Source organism: Myodes glareolus, chromosome 17, assembly GCF_982192425.1.
Source record: "Myodes glareolus chromosome 17, mMyoGla1.1, whole genome shotgun sequence".
In the NCBI taxonomy this organism is placed as follows: Eukaryota; Metazoa; Chordata; class Mammalia; order Rodentia; family Cricetidae; genus Myodes; species Myodes glareolus.
In genome coordinates this window covers 19,934,557-19,949,393 of record NC_142042.1, presented here as the reverse complement: position 1 = coordinate 19,949,393, position 14,837 = coordinate 19,934,557, and the positions used below count along the sequence as shown (strand labels likewise).

Genomic DNA, 14,837 nt, shown 5'->3' with positions numbered 1-14,837 from the left:
CCCCATTCCATGTAAGCAATTAAGATGTTCCTCTCAGAGGCTGGGGAACAGTGCAGTGGGCAGTGTGTTCGTGCTGAGGACCCCTGCTCAGGTTCCAAGCACTCAGTAAATAGCTGAGCTGTGACAGTGTGGTGCTGCTGTAATCCCAGGGCTCAGAAGTGCGGAAAGAAGGGTTCTGGGGGCTCACTGACTGGTGAGTCTAACCAAGAGGGAGCACTGGAAGAATAAGGTGGAGAATGACAGGAAAAGAACCCAGGCATGGGCACTGGCGCTAGCGTCTGCACCTACATCCGTACCCCACTCCACCTACACATGTACATACCTCTTTTTACCCGAAAAGGTCCTGTAACCAAATCAGCATGTACACCCACGTATTACTCAAGTCAGAGGTTGCAAGACTCAGCTTCCTGAGCACTCAGTGCACAGCACTTAAGGTCAGCTCAGCAAATGCCATGGCACCAAATAAATACACTGCCTATGCTTGAGCCAGGTCAGAAAACTATGTTTGCCAAGGCAGAATGAATACACAAAACAACTTTGAAAGACGTTCTAGGTATTAGCTACTTCGACACGATACCTTCTGCCTCAAAGCCACAACCAGAATACAGTACTGTGTTTAAAACTTACTGTTTTCCAAAGAAAACCAGCCTACAATTCACAATCCCAGACAACAATGAGGATCCTAAGAGAGACATACATGGATCTAATCTACATGGGAAGTAGAAAAAGACAAGATCTCCTGAGTAAATTAGGAGCATGGGACCGTGGGAGAGGGCAGAAGAGGTAGGGGAAAGGGAGGGAGGGGAGCAGAGAAAAATAGATCGCTCAATAAAAACAATTTAAAAAGAAATTACTGCTTTTGTAAAAGTCTGTTTTCAAAGTTTCTGTTGTTCCCTTGGGCTAACATGTTTGATACGAGTTTTTAAGAAGAAAACATCTAAAAGTCATTTTGTTTCCTCCTGCTGTGGGTAGATCACTACCACAACACATAGTGAGGGGAACGTCTCTCTCTCACACACACAACAGTGAAAGAAGCCAGAGGTTGGTGTTGAGCTCCCCCACCCTCCAGTCCTCTCACTTGAATGGCAGACACTTTATCCATTGAGCCATCTCTCCAGTGGTCCCAAGCTTTCCATATTCATGGTACCATTCCTCATTCAGATACATAAAATGCTCTATCAACTAGCTTTTAAGATTTAGGCCTAACTGTACAGAAAAGTCTTCTGAGTCCTTAGGAGTGGTGCCGTCCGCTGCGTGCTGGGGCTCGGGTCTCTCTGAGGAGTCTTCATGCTGGTGTTTGTAGCCTCAGTCACCTAGACGAGGAGTAAGGAGGGGCCATTTCACTTCAAGAAACGAAGAAACTAGGGTCGAGAGTGTGGTGTAAGCCGCGGCAGGAAGTCGGTCTTTATTGTTTCCTTTAGTTGTGGCATGTTGGGACCTTGCGTGGGGGTGGGGGGTGTTGATGGTCCATTTGGATGACTACTGAGCCTGTGCTAGACAGGAGTGTTCCCAGTGGGATCTGGTCTGCAATGCGGGGAGTTAGAAAGGCCCTGGGTGAGTGTTCAAGACCTATGAACCCGTCAGTGCTGGCTAGCAATGAGCCTAATCCATTTATTACATGGAGAGGTGATTGCCACTTGTGCAGAGAGGGGAATGACCCTTAGCAGGGCTCAGATCCACGAGGAGGCATCTGTTTACTGTGGGCTGTTGATATGTTTGGGGTGGGGTGGTGGAAATGTAGTTCAACTTCACTGAGTAGGTGAAGTATGTGGTCAACCTTTAAAAGCTCGAGGTTGCCTGTTCTTAGTGATAAGGATTACCGTAGGGATTAATGAATTAAGAGAGCTGGAAGGCTAAAACCTCCTTTCTGCACCGTTCAGTTCAGTTCAGCACACTTTTTCCCAGGCCAAGTGAACCATTTGCCTTGGCGGAAACCCTTGGCCTTTTAAAATGGTGACATCGCGGCCAATTTTGTAGCTATGATTTATGCTGGAGTCTGTAGCGTGTGGGTCCGATTAATCCAGTGCTGCCCTCAGGGACCCAGTTGTTGAAGAACTGGTGTCTCCACATCCAAGCTGCTGTGTTAATGGGCCACTGCTGCCCCGAGAGCCCATGTGCTTAAGATGCCAGCGTGCGTGTGGGTTCCCTGCAGTTTTGTTCCAAATCGTAGGCGTGCTTTGGAGGTAATCATTATTCACATTTTGCTTACAAAGGAAGACAAACCAGCCCCAGAGCCAGAACACTTGGTACTGATGCTGCATATTGGTGGGTGATAAGAGATCAGTATTTAACAATTTGGGAATTCTCGGTCATGCCAGTCAAAGCAGTGACACATCATTTCAAGTGGCGATTTGAATTCGTTGCTGGTTGTCTGTTAGGGTGGACCTTCTTTGCTTGGAAACCTGCTATTTCTCCAGGCAGTGTTTTACGATTCAGCCCATGGTAGGGAGGAAAAGTGTGCCTGGGATGTATTCGCTTAAATCTGTTTCTCCTCATCTCTCCAGGTCAAACCACAGAGGACAAATGCAATTCTGGATTTAGTGCCCGCGCCCTCAGTGTCTCCAAGGCCCCTACGGAACTTTGTAGAAATTTTTAACGTGGCTTGAATTGGTAGCCATGGCCAAAGCGTGAACGGAACAAAGGGAGGCGTCTCCAAACTGAAAGGAAACAGGGTAGAAGTGCACCGGTGTGCATCCCCCAAGACCCCGTACCTCCCAGGAAAAATGCGTGTGTCGTTTTCTTATGAGAAGGGTGTGTGAGTGACTGGATCAGCGCTGGTGAAAACAACATATGGTTAGTTTTATGAGGACTCGGAGACAGATGGCAGCCTATAGGCTAATTATGCAGTGGGCAACAGTCTTTAAACAAATCACTGCATTTGTGACATGGCTCTTACTCACGAGGTAGACAATCTGGAGTGTTTATTGTCATACCACGTAAAGGTGCCAGGTGACGGAGGAAAGGTGCCACCCGAGGGAGCATATTTACTGTGTTTGCCATATGCATATTGATCCTCCTGGCCAAATGAACAAAGGAAGTCACGAAACTAAAGAGAAAACAGTAAACCATCAGCTAAGGACAGAGGTAGCTCCGGGCGCACTGGAGAGCTAGTGTGTGTAAGGCTCTGGATTCAGCTCCCTCCCAGCGAACAGATCCACAACCAAGCCCTCCCACCACACCAGGGCTGTTTCCTTGGGGGATTTTGACTTGTGGCCACAGTCCTTTTAGTCACCGGGAACGGGATGTTTTGAATGTTCCTGTCATCTGAAAACAGGCTGTCCCCGAGCAGCAGCAGGTGTTGGATGAGCAAGGTGGGCAGGGTCACCTCGCGGAGTTCTGACGTGGCTTCTCCCCGCCCATGCTTGTGCCTGTGTGCTTAAGATGGTTAAGATACCCTTCCTCCTTCCCTTCCTTGACATCTCTTGTTCCTCACTTCAGTTTTTCCCATCACTATTTTAAACTGAGGTATTGTGGGGCTTTTGTTTTGTTTTATTTAGTTTTTTTTTTTTTAAAGTTTTACTAGTGTTTCCGTCCACGAGGGGAGCTTCACAAGGGCAGGTGACTCAGTCTGTTCTCGGCAGAGACGGAGCTGCACAGTGTCATGTGTTTGCAGAAGTAGGGAGAGATTCACAAAAAGTCCACACCACCACCTTGGTCCTCCCTAGTCATGCCACACAGGCCCGGTGTGCGTGTTGCTCATGGGCTCTGATTGTTGGTCCCACGCTGTCTTGGAGAACTTATTAGGGGACCCACTGCAGTATTTGTGAGGTCCAGTCCAGCTCTCTGATGTGCGCTTGTTTTCAGACCGTATGCGCCAATTGAGTCAGCCGAAGAGGGGTCCTTAGCTAGGCGTGTTTCCAGCCAGCGGCCTCCATGGTGGGTGTTTCCCATCCATCCTGTCACATAGGTTTAACCGAGGGAAGTAACCCTGGTTTGAAGCCAGATCTGCTTGGCATCCAGCCTCTCCTTTGACTCCACCTGGAGCGGCTGACGGCTTCCCACACACGAGTCCTTTTTCAGTGTTGTTTCTTAAACCTCACAAAACCACACTACATGTCTTTCCTACTTACCTGATTGACAAACTTTATGTAACAGTAGTTAGCTTAATAGTGCTATTTAATTAGTTTTTCTTAGTTGTACTAATACTATAAATTTGAGAAATAGCCTAGAACAGTGGGTGGGAGACCTTCTTCTCTGGAGTAGTGTTTGCCAGCCCTCTGAGGAGTCCGATCCCCACAACCACCTCCGTACACCGTGCACCTCACACTGTGAGTAGCTTCCGTCTTCACACTACGTGTGATGTTTCGTGTCTTCCCTGGCTAGCTGGCTAACTTTGCTTTTGTTGGGATTGCTCCTGGCCACCTCTTCCTCTACTTCAAATTTGTTACTTGGTAAGAAGCCCCTGGATTGGAAGTAATTAATAGGCCTGCCCTGTGGGAACCCATTAGAACGAGGGACATGGCCAGATGCATTCAGACTGATCTGCGGGAATGTATTCTACACAGGTTTGGTTGGTTGGGTTTAGACCTTGGAATCCAGGTCCTTGGGGCTTTCCAAGGACTTGGATCAGGTGAGGAATAGCACGCACTAGTCACAGGGAGGCTGGGCTCCGTCCTTAGGTGGGGTAGGGCTGTGACAAGTTGGGAGTGTCTACAAGAACAGAGGTGTCCAGTGAGAGATCTTAGGTCTGATCGAGGGCACAGGTATATAGCACCAAGAGCTCATGAAAAGGTTAGCCTCTTGATGATGTTTAAGTCCTCATCTCTGGGTCATCTCACCGCCCCCTGCCTGAGGCATGCTGGTGTCCAAATGGCATGGACAGTGCGTTGTGTGTTTTCATGCCTGCAGCTCCCTGTTGTCTTCCCTCTGCTAACAGCTGAGGTTTGCAGTCCGCATTTGTATGTGTCCCACGAGCAGGGCAGGCTTGTGGTGTGGAGACTGTCGTTTCTCTCCGACAGGGAAGTGAAGTGGTCAGCCTTTCTGGGATTCTGTTGTATTATTTATTATTGTTTAGTTTTGTTTTATGGTCATGCTGGTTTTCCACACAGATCCCAGCCTTTAAAATTGCTGCTAATGCAGGAGTCTGTAGCCCACGTCCACACCCCAGGGTGGACCAAGGCCCTCGCTAGTGTATCTTCATCCATTGGCCATGGCTGTTGTTCTTTCCTGTGATTGGGAGGAAAAGCCACCAGAGGAAATGAAGTATTTCTCCTCCTGTCTCTCAGTCTGCCCATTTATCTGCCTGTGTTTCAGATTTCAAGATTTGTGTAGCTTCTACCTTTAGCCTGGACCTAAAGCTTCCCTATCTGCAGACTGAAATAATCATAGATTTAAAAAAATACTAGGAAAAAAAAGCCCTTATATAGAATGTCAACAGACTTGTCCCTTGCCATTTTCCCTAAACAGCACAGTGCCGTTACCAATTATGTGGTTTGTACACCGTGTTGGGTACTGCGAGTAGTTGAGATGATTGAACGTGTCTAGGAGGATGTGTAGGCTCTCTGCAGGTACTCAGCTATGTACATAAGGGACTTAGCATCTGTGTGCTTTGATAGCAGTAGGATTCCTAATCTCCAATGGATAATGAAGGATATAAATGTACATGTCATATATCCTTGATTTACGTATAAATATGTGATTGTTTGTGTGAATATGTATGGTTAAAAATACATAGCTGGGCGGTGGTTGCCAGCACTCAGGAGGCAGAGGCAGGCAGATCTCTGAGTTCAAGGCCAGCTTGGTGTAAGCTAAATAGAAAAATGCTGTCTCAAAAAAAAAACAACAAAACAAAACAAAAAGAATACATAAAGCTAGAGATGATATCTCTATGGAAAACATTTCTCTAACACAAAAATTTATAGGGGATATGAGGATAGATAACTAGAGTATTGGTATAGATATAAGTATAGATAAATACTCCTGTCATATAGGGATGCGAGCATAGAGTACATTGCCCAATGAGAACTAATTAAATGCTTATTATTAAGGGCCTTTTGTTGGTGTTTCATTGTATTTAATAACTTAGGTAAATTCAGAAAGGGAAGGTAAGATTTTAAGAGGATTTCTTGTTCAGTTTAAAGGAGACACAGTCAGCTTCTTATTACAAAATAAATGACCCTACTAAGAGGAGTCAGAGGCCTTGTAAAGCAGATACTTTGCAGTATATGTGCAATATGATATGTAATATAGCAAAGTGAAAACCATCTTTAGCAAAATCCCCATAGTAAATATAGTAAGACAGTGTTTAAGGCAAACCTGTGTGAGCCTTCAGTGTGGGCTCACAAGCGCAGTCTACCAGAGGCCAAGGAACATACAGGGAACATAGTTGAGACATTTGCTTCCTGATCTTCAAGTCTTCTGCAAAGGCAGCAGGGAAATCGTACAGAGACAAGCGGAAAATGAGGGTGAGGGGTAAAGGATGTAGGCTAGACATACCTTCCCAATCAAGACTGTATTTCTGCCTCTTGCTTGTTTGTCTGCCTTTTTAAAATACCCACCAAGCAGTATTCTCAGCTATATCTTTCCCTCCTGTTGGTCTTGTCCAGCCACTGAGGGAGATTCCTCTCTATCTAGATTCATAATTTTTGGCAACCCTACTGTGCTCTCTGTCGTCTGAACACTTGACTTTTCCTCTGAAAGGTCATTTGGACTCGCGATAACCATGTCCTGGAATTGTCTTAAATTTTCAATGAGTGGGAATTTGCATGGATTGCGGTTTGGGAATTTAGCGTGTCAGATGATGAAGCCGAATGAATGTGTGCGCAGTGTGGCCCTCAAACACTCACCGTTTGCCTTCCCTTGTGCTGCGTTCTGGTTCGGCATGTGCTTCTGTTTTATCACCAGGAGTTTCCCCGTGCGCTCCTGCAATCGAGCCGACTTGACCAGATTTTCTAGACCTCTTGACACTTCTTTGTCACCACCCTTATGATAAAGGGACGTAAAGTTAAGGTGCTATTGATACCTAATAGAAAAAAAGTCATTTCTGTGGATTTAAAACTTCAAGCAGATGGGCTCGGGAGGCGGCTCAGTGGTTCGGAGTCCTTTCTGTTTTTGCAGAGGACTAGAGTTTGATTCCCAGCGCACCATGGTGCTCACGACTGCCTTTAGCTTCAGTTCCAGAGAATCCAGCACCCTCCTCTTACATCTGAAGGCTCGTGCATACATGTGGTACACATATACTCTGATACACACACACACACACTACAATATACACATACACACTATACATACACACATACTCATATGTGCACGTGCACCTGCTAAATAATAAATAATAAGTAAATAAAACTGGCTCAGTACTCGCCGTTCAAGCATGAGGACCTGAGGTAGATTCCTCAAGAACTCAGGTCAAGCATGCAATTAACCCCTCATCCCGAAAGGGAGATGGGAGGCAGAAACAGGGTTCCCAGAAGCACTCAGGCCAGCCAACCTTGCATGCACAGTGGTGGACAAGAGACCCTGTCTCAAATGAGACGGAAGGTGCGGACTGACACTCGGCGCTGTCCTCTGACCTCCCCACATGCCCTGTGGCATGTGCACACCCAGACGCTTGTACGCAAACACATGTACACATATATACATTACACCTATCTCACACACACCTCAAAAAGTTAAAAGAATGACATTGATTTTTCTCCCTAAAGTTAAGCTAAATCTTTTGACTGAACACCTTGGTTCTGCCCCCCACAGCATTCATCATTTGCTGGGCATTGTGTGTGCTCCTGCCATAGCGCTTGCCTTGCTTACTGAAATGGTGAGTGGACCCCGCTATGCCGGAAGTTCCTGAATTTAGGATCCCAGTGAGGCCTGGTGTTGAAACTTAGCAAGCACTGTGGAATGAAAGGAGTGGCAAGCAGCTTGAAGAATGCGGGTCTGGGCTGGGTGGTGGTGGTTCATGCCTTTAATCCCAGCACTCGGGAGGCAGAGGCAGGCGGATCTCTGTGAATTCGAGGTCAGCCTAGTCTACAGAGTGAGTTCCAGGACAGGCTCCAAAGCTACGGAGAAACCCTGTCTCGAAAAACCAACCAAACAACCAAGAAACAAAAAACTTGTCACGTGGAGGGCGACTTGTTCTGAGTCCCTGAGTAGAAAGTCCTAAAGTTGTCTTTGCGAGCCCTTCCCCCCACAATGCTTAATACTGATTGTCAACTTGCTGGGGTCTCATGGCTCCTCTACCAGGATTTTCTAGGTGAGAATTGAAGTGGGAAGAATTGTCGTCAGTGTGGACAGAGCTATTTTATGGGCTGGGGCCCTGAACTGAATGAAAAGAAGAAACTCAACTGAGCACCCGCGGTCCTCTCGCTCTGCTTTCTGGGGTGTATGCACCATGACCGACTGCCTCACTCCCACCCCACTGTCCTGTCCTCTCCCCTCCCCACCATCACGGATGGTGCCCTCTGTGAGCCATAGAAACCCTTTTCTTAAGTCGCGTTGCCAGGGATTTTGGTCACAGCAAGAGGAAATTAACCAACGTAGTCCCCTAAGGCTCCTCTTGTGTTTTCTTCTATTCCCACGACCACTGCCCTGGTGTCCACTTCCGGCCACCTTCCATCTGTGACTGTAGAGCTCCCTGGCTGTCCTAAGGGCCCGTACTTCTGTCTTCTCTGCCAGTAAGGCGTCCCCGCAGGCGGTGGGTGCGTTTCAGCAAATGTCCTTGGTGCCTCCTGCCCCTCTGCCCAGCTCCACCCTGAAATAAAAAAGGCTGGCTTCTCCCTCTCGACAACCCACCCAGGAAGTGGCTGCGTACAACCAGATCAGAGCCTATGACTTAAGCCAGGCTCAAGCTGTTCCTAGTTCCCTTCGGTGGCCCACGATTCCTGGTGTGGGAACGGCCAGTACCCATTCTCCTCCTGTTAGCCAGGCCCCACGGGGTCTCAAATCATAGTCAGATGCTTCGTTGACCCACGAGGAATAAAAACAGAGAAGTCCAGCGTCAGATGGCATCAGGTTAAGTTCCTGGCGTCTCCATCATGATCATGGGCACTGAGTGTGGTGACTACAGTAAGCTGAGTACTGACAAGCTGCTGTGACTTTGTCTGCTGTGGGCCCTAACATTGCTCACGACCCTTTCACTGTGGATGCTGGTCTGAGCTCAAGGCCATTGCTGTTCTCTTTGAATATTTGCTTTGCATATCCAGTTTCAAGTCAGGCCAGGCCCCTTCTGATTGATGTTTTCAGTCCTAGACTTCGAACTTTTAACTTTATGGGTCTTGGGGGAGGGGTGTGTGTGCGCGTGTGTGTGTGTGTGTGTGTGTGTGTGTGTGTGTGTGTATGTGTATATGTGTGTGTGTTGAGGGGGGTTGTTACACATCTGATTCTTAAAGTTCAACTCTGAAAGCAGAATTGTTTTCCTCATTTCAAAGTCCCACTGTGCCCCTGCCCCCATCTTCTTTCCTTCAAAAGCCTTTTAAGGCCAGACTCCCAGAGACGGTACTCGACTTTTCTTTGCCTGTTTTCAAGACCCTTGGTCAGCCTTTCTGAGCCAGCCAGCCTGCTTTTCTGCTCTTCTCCCTGTAAATAAGAGACTGGGGTCACGGTCCTATCTTAATCCACCATTGTATTTCCGCTGAAGTGTCTGAAGCTCTACAGTCCCATCTTAACCATCTCCAGAGAAAGGGGCATGGGATCCATTTCCATATCTGTGCGGGATCCTCCCTAGGTCCCAGCTTCATCTTGCAGCCCAGGCAATTTGCATACACTTTTCATGTAGTCCCCTTAAACAAGGACATTTCTTGTCATCACATTGAAATCCGAGGTGCTTTGGATTTTCAGGTTAGAGATGTTAAATCTATAAAGTCTATGCAAACATTCCCGAATCCAAAAGAGCTCCCCAAGTCCAAACCACATTTGGTCTCAAACCCTTCAGATACAATGCTGTATGGTTATACCTGCATTTGAGGTGAACAGTGAAGCCCAGGGCTGGGCAGAACACCCGGGCCTCCTTTTCCTCTGCTCTGAATGTCCAGTGCCCTCTAGTGCACCTGGCTGGAGTTTCCATTGACCCCTCTGTCTCCCTGGGATGAGCCCAGTTTGTTTCTGCATCTCTGTCTCTCAGACACACCCTACCTGCTTTCCCAAGCTTCTTGCAGGCGGTGCCTTCTCTTTTCCCCTTCTCCTGCCTGTCAGCTCTGTAAATCCAAGGTTCTCAAGGAGGTACTAGAGGCAAGACCCATCTGTGTGATCCAAAAGCCATGCTGTGTTGCTTGGCATAAGTTGGATAAACTCTGGCTCATTGCAAAATGGGCGTCATGAGATTTCTAGATGATTCTATAGACAGTTTCTTTGTAAACAGATCTCCCTTCCCCCACTTTTCTTAACACATGGACTACCATTCAAACTCCTTACTAGGTCTAACGGTAACAAGTTGGGTGGTAACAATACCAGTGCGGGTACGCTCTGAGAAATGTATGGTTAGGTGATTTCACTATTGTTTGAACATGGTGCACTTACCTAAACCAAGATGGCTGCGTTTTTATAACAGACAGTGAACTCGGGGACCACTCTTGTACATTTGTCCAGCGGACAGAAACATTATTGTGCAGTGCATGACTCGTCTTTAATATTGCGACTTAGTGGCAATGGGCATGCCCAATTTCTTCAGAATGTTTTCTTCTGCTCTCCATGTGTGTTTGCTATAAACAATGCTGGTTTGTGCTGTTTACTTGGTGGCTGACTGTCCACTGTCAGAAGCCCTCAGTGGCCTGAGTGGCACTAAGCCCCTTGAAGACCAGGAGTACCCTTCACCATTTTTTAAACTGAGCATACAAAGTAACAGGATTACTTATGGAAATTCCGTATATAATTAGATTTGGTTGCCCCCCTTTTCTCCATCTCCCTGTCCCCCTAAATAGCACGCATTCTATTACTCTCCTCCACCCCTTCCTTTAAAGCCGCTTTTCCACGCTCCTGGGCCCCTTTCTAGTTTCCTGGCTTCTATCTACACATGCACACATGCATGCACGCACTCACGCATGGACACCCACACATGCACGAGAAGCTAGGATCTGCACAAGAACATGGTTTTATCTTTCTGAGCCTGGGTTACAGCATTTAGTATTATAATTTCCAGTTCCGTCCATCCATTTTATTTCATATTTATAATTTTCTTTTCTTTGCGACTGTGTAAAATTCCATTTTTTATATGTACCATATTTTCCTTTTCCATTCATTGGTTGGTGGACATCCAGGCAGTGGGACTGTCGCTCATTCTCCTGCCTCTTTATGAACCTAAGGAGTGAACAGAGGCTCATCTGATCCTTGCCGTTGAATTTTTGAGCGGAGAGACTCACCGGGGACAGATTTATGCTATACACACATCATTTGCCAGTCACTCCTTTACAAGGGTCTGTTGGGGAGCCCCTGGGGCAACTTTGCTTCTGCCCCAGCCCACAGGTCCCCTGCACTTGGTGCACGCTGCAGACAGCTGTTTGCACAGCAGTTCTCTGCAGCGTTTGCTGCCTCTGCTGGAAGCCAAGCCAACATTATTGGTCTGCAGGGAATGCATTCCTCAGGCTTGACTCTCCCATCCAGCCTGCTCTGCCCGTGTCCAAGGCCATACCTCCCACCGGTCCCTGAGTTCAGCGTCTCGGTGTGAGTCACCGTATCCCTGCTGGACTGGTGGCAGCAGAATTCCGGCCTTTGATAGTAAGGTGCAGTGCCCACATGCTGCCCGCCTGCCTCCCAGCAGCTGGGCTCCCCCTGTAAAAGCCTCTAACATCCTCGGCTCCCAGGAGGAAACAAGCCTGCTGCTTGTGGTACAGAGCTCCAATTTGTCACCCTCTCCACTGGCTCTGGCCTTCTCCTCCTCTATGGCATCTTTCTTTCACAGGGCTGCCGCAGCTGGGTGCCAGCCTGACATCGAAACCACGTGCTCTGGCCTCTGCCGTGGTCTGTCCTCGGGGTTGTGGCATGCGTCCGTACCGCTGCCTCCTTCCTCCGCCAAGGTCTGTTCTTTAAGCACGCTGTTCTCCCGTGAGGCTCATTTTGGCCGACACCCACTCCTACTTCACCACCATGGCCAGCCGCGTTGGGAAAATGCAGGACCCGCTCTGTATGGAGCCCGGGTAGCACCCCAGCTCTGCTCCAGTGGTTCCCCGAGTTCCTCCTGACCCTAGAAAGAGTTTAGAATTCCAAGCATGGATTCCAGGAGCCGGAGTGAGGCTGATGCTTCTCTTACGTTTATCTGCAGGACAGCAGCAAGGCTGTGGAGGTCAGAGGTCGGCGTCCAGGAGCTGATTTTCTCCTTTTTACCATGTTGTGGGTACCGGGGATTGAACTCAGTTTGCCACACTCGGCAGTGAGTCCTCTTACTCATGAGCCAGCTCCCAGTAGAGGCTTTCTCGCCATTTCCCCAGAGCAAAGCCAGCCCTTTACTCTCTCCATGTCTTTCTCGTCTCACTAAAACCAGAGTGCTCCCCCACCCGCACCCTCGCACCTGCCCCATGTTCTGTGTTTCCTTTTGGCCCCTGAGGCTCACTAACTTTCAGGAGTTCCCTGAGAGCCCAGGACATGGAGCTCACAGACAGCTGAGTAGCCCGGGACAGGGCAGCTGGGTGGCATTGTTACTCCTGTCTTCATGGGACACATGGGTGGGCGTTTGTCCTGGGCCGCTGAGAGATGAGCATGAGGCCCAGTCTAACCCGTCTCAGGCTTTCTTGGCTGGGATTGCTGCATGCGCTATTTTTCACATAGTTGCTGGGGAACTCGGCTGCGTGTGCTAGAAGATACAATATATTAGCTTTGGAGAAGAAGCACAGTGAGTTCCCACTTGAAAGTACAGCCGGCTATGGAGGGAGCAGCAGAATTAGAGTGGATGGTGTCTCGGCATCAAGTGTCTTGATCATGATTCTCTCAGTGAATTACTTTCAAGGGTATTGAATCAATGTAAGAAATCTATATAGAATTTCCCAGTCAGCAAATGTGTGTTCACAGGGTCTCACTATACAGTCCAGGCTAGCCTTGAACTCATGAGCCTCCTGCCTCAGCCCCCTGGCACTGGGATTATAGGCCTTTGTTACCATGTCTGACCTCAAATCTTCATAGGCATTCTTCCCCGAGAGAAGCTCAAAAGTTGCTCAGAAGTTTGTGTGTAAATCCCGACACCAGGCAAGCTGAAACACTTGGAGTCTCTTTAAGCAGTGATCAGCTAAGTATGATCTTAAGAGTCTTGCTGAAACACTCCACAGGTCCATGAAGCATGAGAGCATATTTGAAATTTTAACCGACGTGTGGGAATTGGATGTGACTGTGATTTTTAATAAAATAAATTTTGTCATGCGGGGAGCAGGAAAAGTGTGTCTCAAAGAGGAAAACACCATTTATCTCCTCACGCAAACGGTCCCCTTGCTCACAACTGTCACAGAGGATGTGACGAGCCATATTGTGCAGGCTCTGGGGTTCATGAGAAGCAGCTCTGGAAGGTGGCATGTAGTGAGCGAGTGATTTATGTCCCATGAAAATTCATTCAGCCATTGTCACGCTTCCAGGGCTGCTGACACTTAGGGCAGATATAGCCCAGTCTCTCCCCATTCAGCGTGAGGACAGAAAGGCTGCAGGATTGTGGGTGATGGGCTGGGGCAGACATAGCCCGTCTCTTTTTCCAGGGAAGGCGAGAGCATGCTGGCCTGAGGCTTTTGAAAAAACGTTGTTGTTGTATTTAGCGGGGGTGATAATAATAAATTAAAGAGCCGTACGATTTTAAAACACCGTTAATGCAATGTCAGGATCTGAGCAAATGACAAAGTTGAACTAGATGCCTCATTAATAAATGTGTGAAAGTCATTTGCCCTCATTAAGATTTTGAGGGTGGGCATGAATGGCAGGCAAGAATACATTCTAAGCCATCAGGACCCAGCGAGGTCGACTCACCTCTGTTAGCTTCTGATCTCACTTCATTCTGTTGGAGCTCTTCATTAGTCTTAGCTGGCAGAATATTAATATGCACATATTAACATGCTGAAGAATAATGATCAAAGTGGCTCTGTTTATATTTTGTGGGCGTTGATGGACATTGCTATTATGTATATAGTCTTGGAAATAATAGGTTTCTTCCTAAAGACTGTCTTTGGGGCAAGAATTGGATGGAAATGACAGAATTTGCTTCATCGAAAATCACTTACAGTGTCCTCTTGAGCTCAGTGTGGCTCTGACTACCTGCTGAAGCTGTGCTGGACTCTGCCACGGAATGGGGGTGAGGTGGAGGAGTTCTCATGAGGCCCCACCCGTCCCTGAGGATTTCGAGGTAGTTCATGGTTGATGAGGGAGGGAGACTTCCTTCAGTGGTCTAGCCAATGGTAAGGTACCTGTGCTCCAGTAACCAATCTTAACGAAACTCACTGTGGTCTCGATGTCTGTGTCTGTCTGTCTGTCTGTCTGTACCACATAGGTTAACAAAGTCTCCAAAATGTCATATGTCCCTGGAGAGAAAAGCAGCTACACTTAGATTTTTAAACATCTAGTTTGATGTGGTGTGCCCTGACCTAGCAATAGACCAGTGTGCTGTCATTGTAGATGTTCAGTTACTGCCTAGTACACTTTTAGAAGAGCCACTAGAAAGTGTCCTTCATGGCGGTTTTCCATGTTTTTAGAAGGCCTCGGGGTGTGTGTGTGTGTGTGTGTGTGTGTGTGTAACTATACATGTGAGTGTTTAGAGGTGTCTGCATCATGATCACCATCATCATCTGGTAGGAGTGTCTACCCTGTCGCCCACAGGTTGCATGCATTCCTACAGAGGGATGAATACAGCCCAGCACATTTGTAGATGACAGTGTCGTGTCGTAAAAGGGGGTTGGATACCCACAGATGAGAAGTGAAACTGTGCATTCCCCCAGCTAGAGGAA

The 14,837-nt window shown here is 47.8% G+C and overlaps 1 protein-coding gene across 1 annotated transcript in view; it reads left to right on the top strand.

The window, feature by feature from the left end:
- The window catches only part of Tspan5 (tetraspanin 5), a 168,919-nt gene that overhangs the window by 72,292 nt on the left and 81,790 nt on the right, over positions 1–14,837 (top strand). The window lies entirely within an intron of this gene.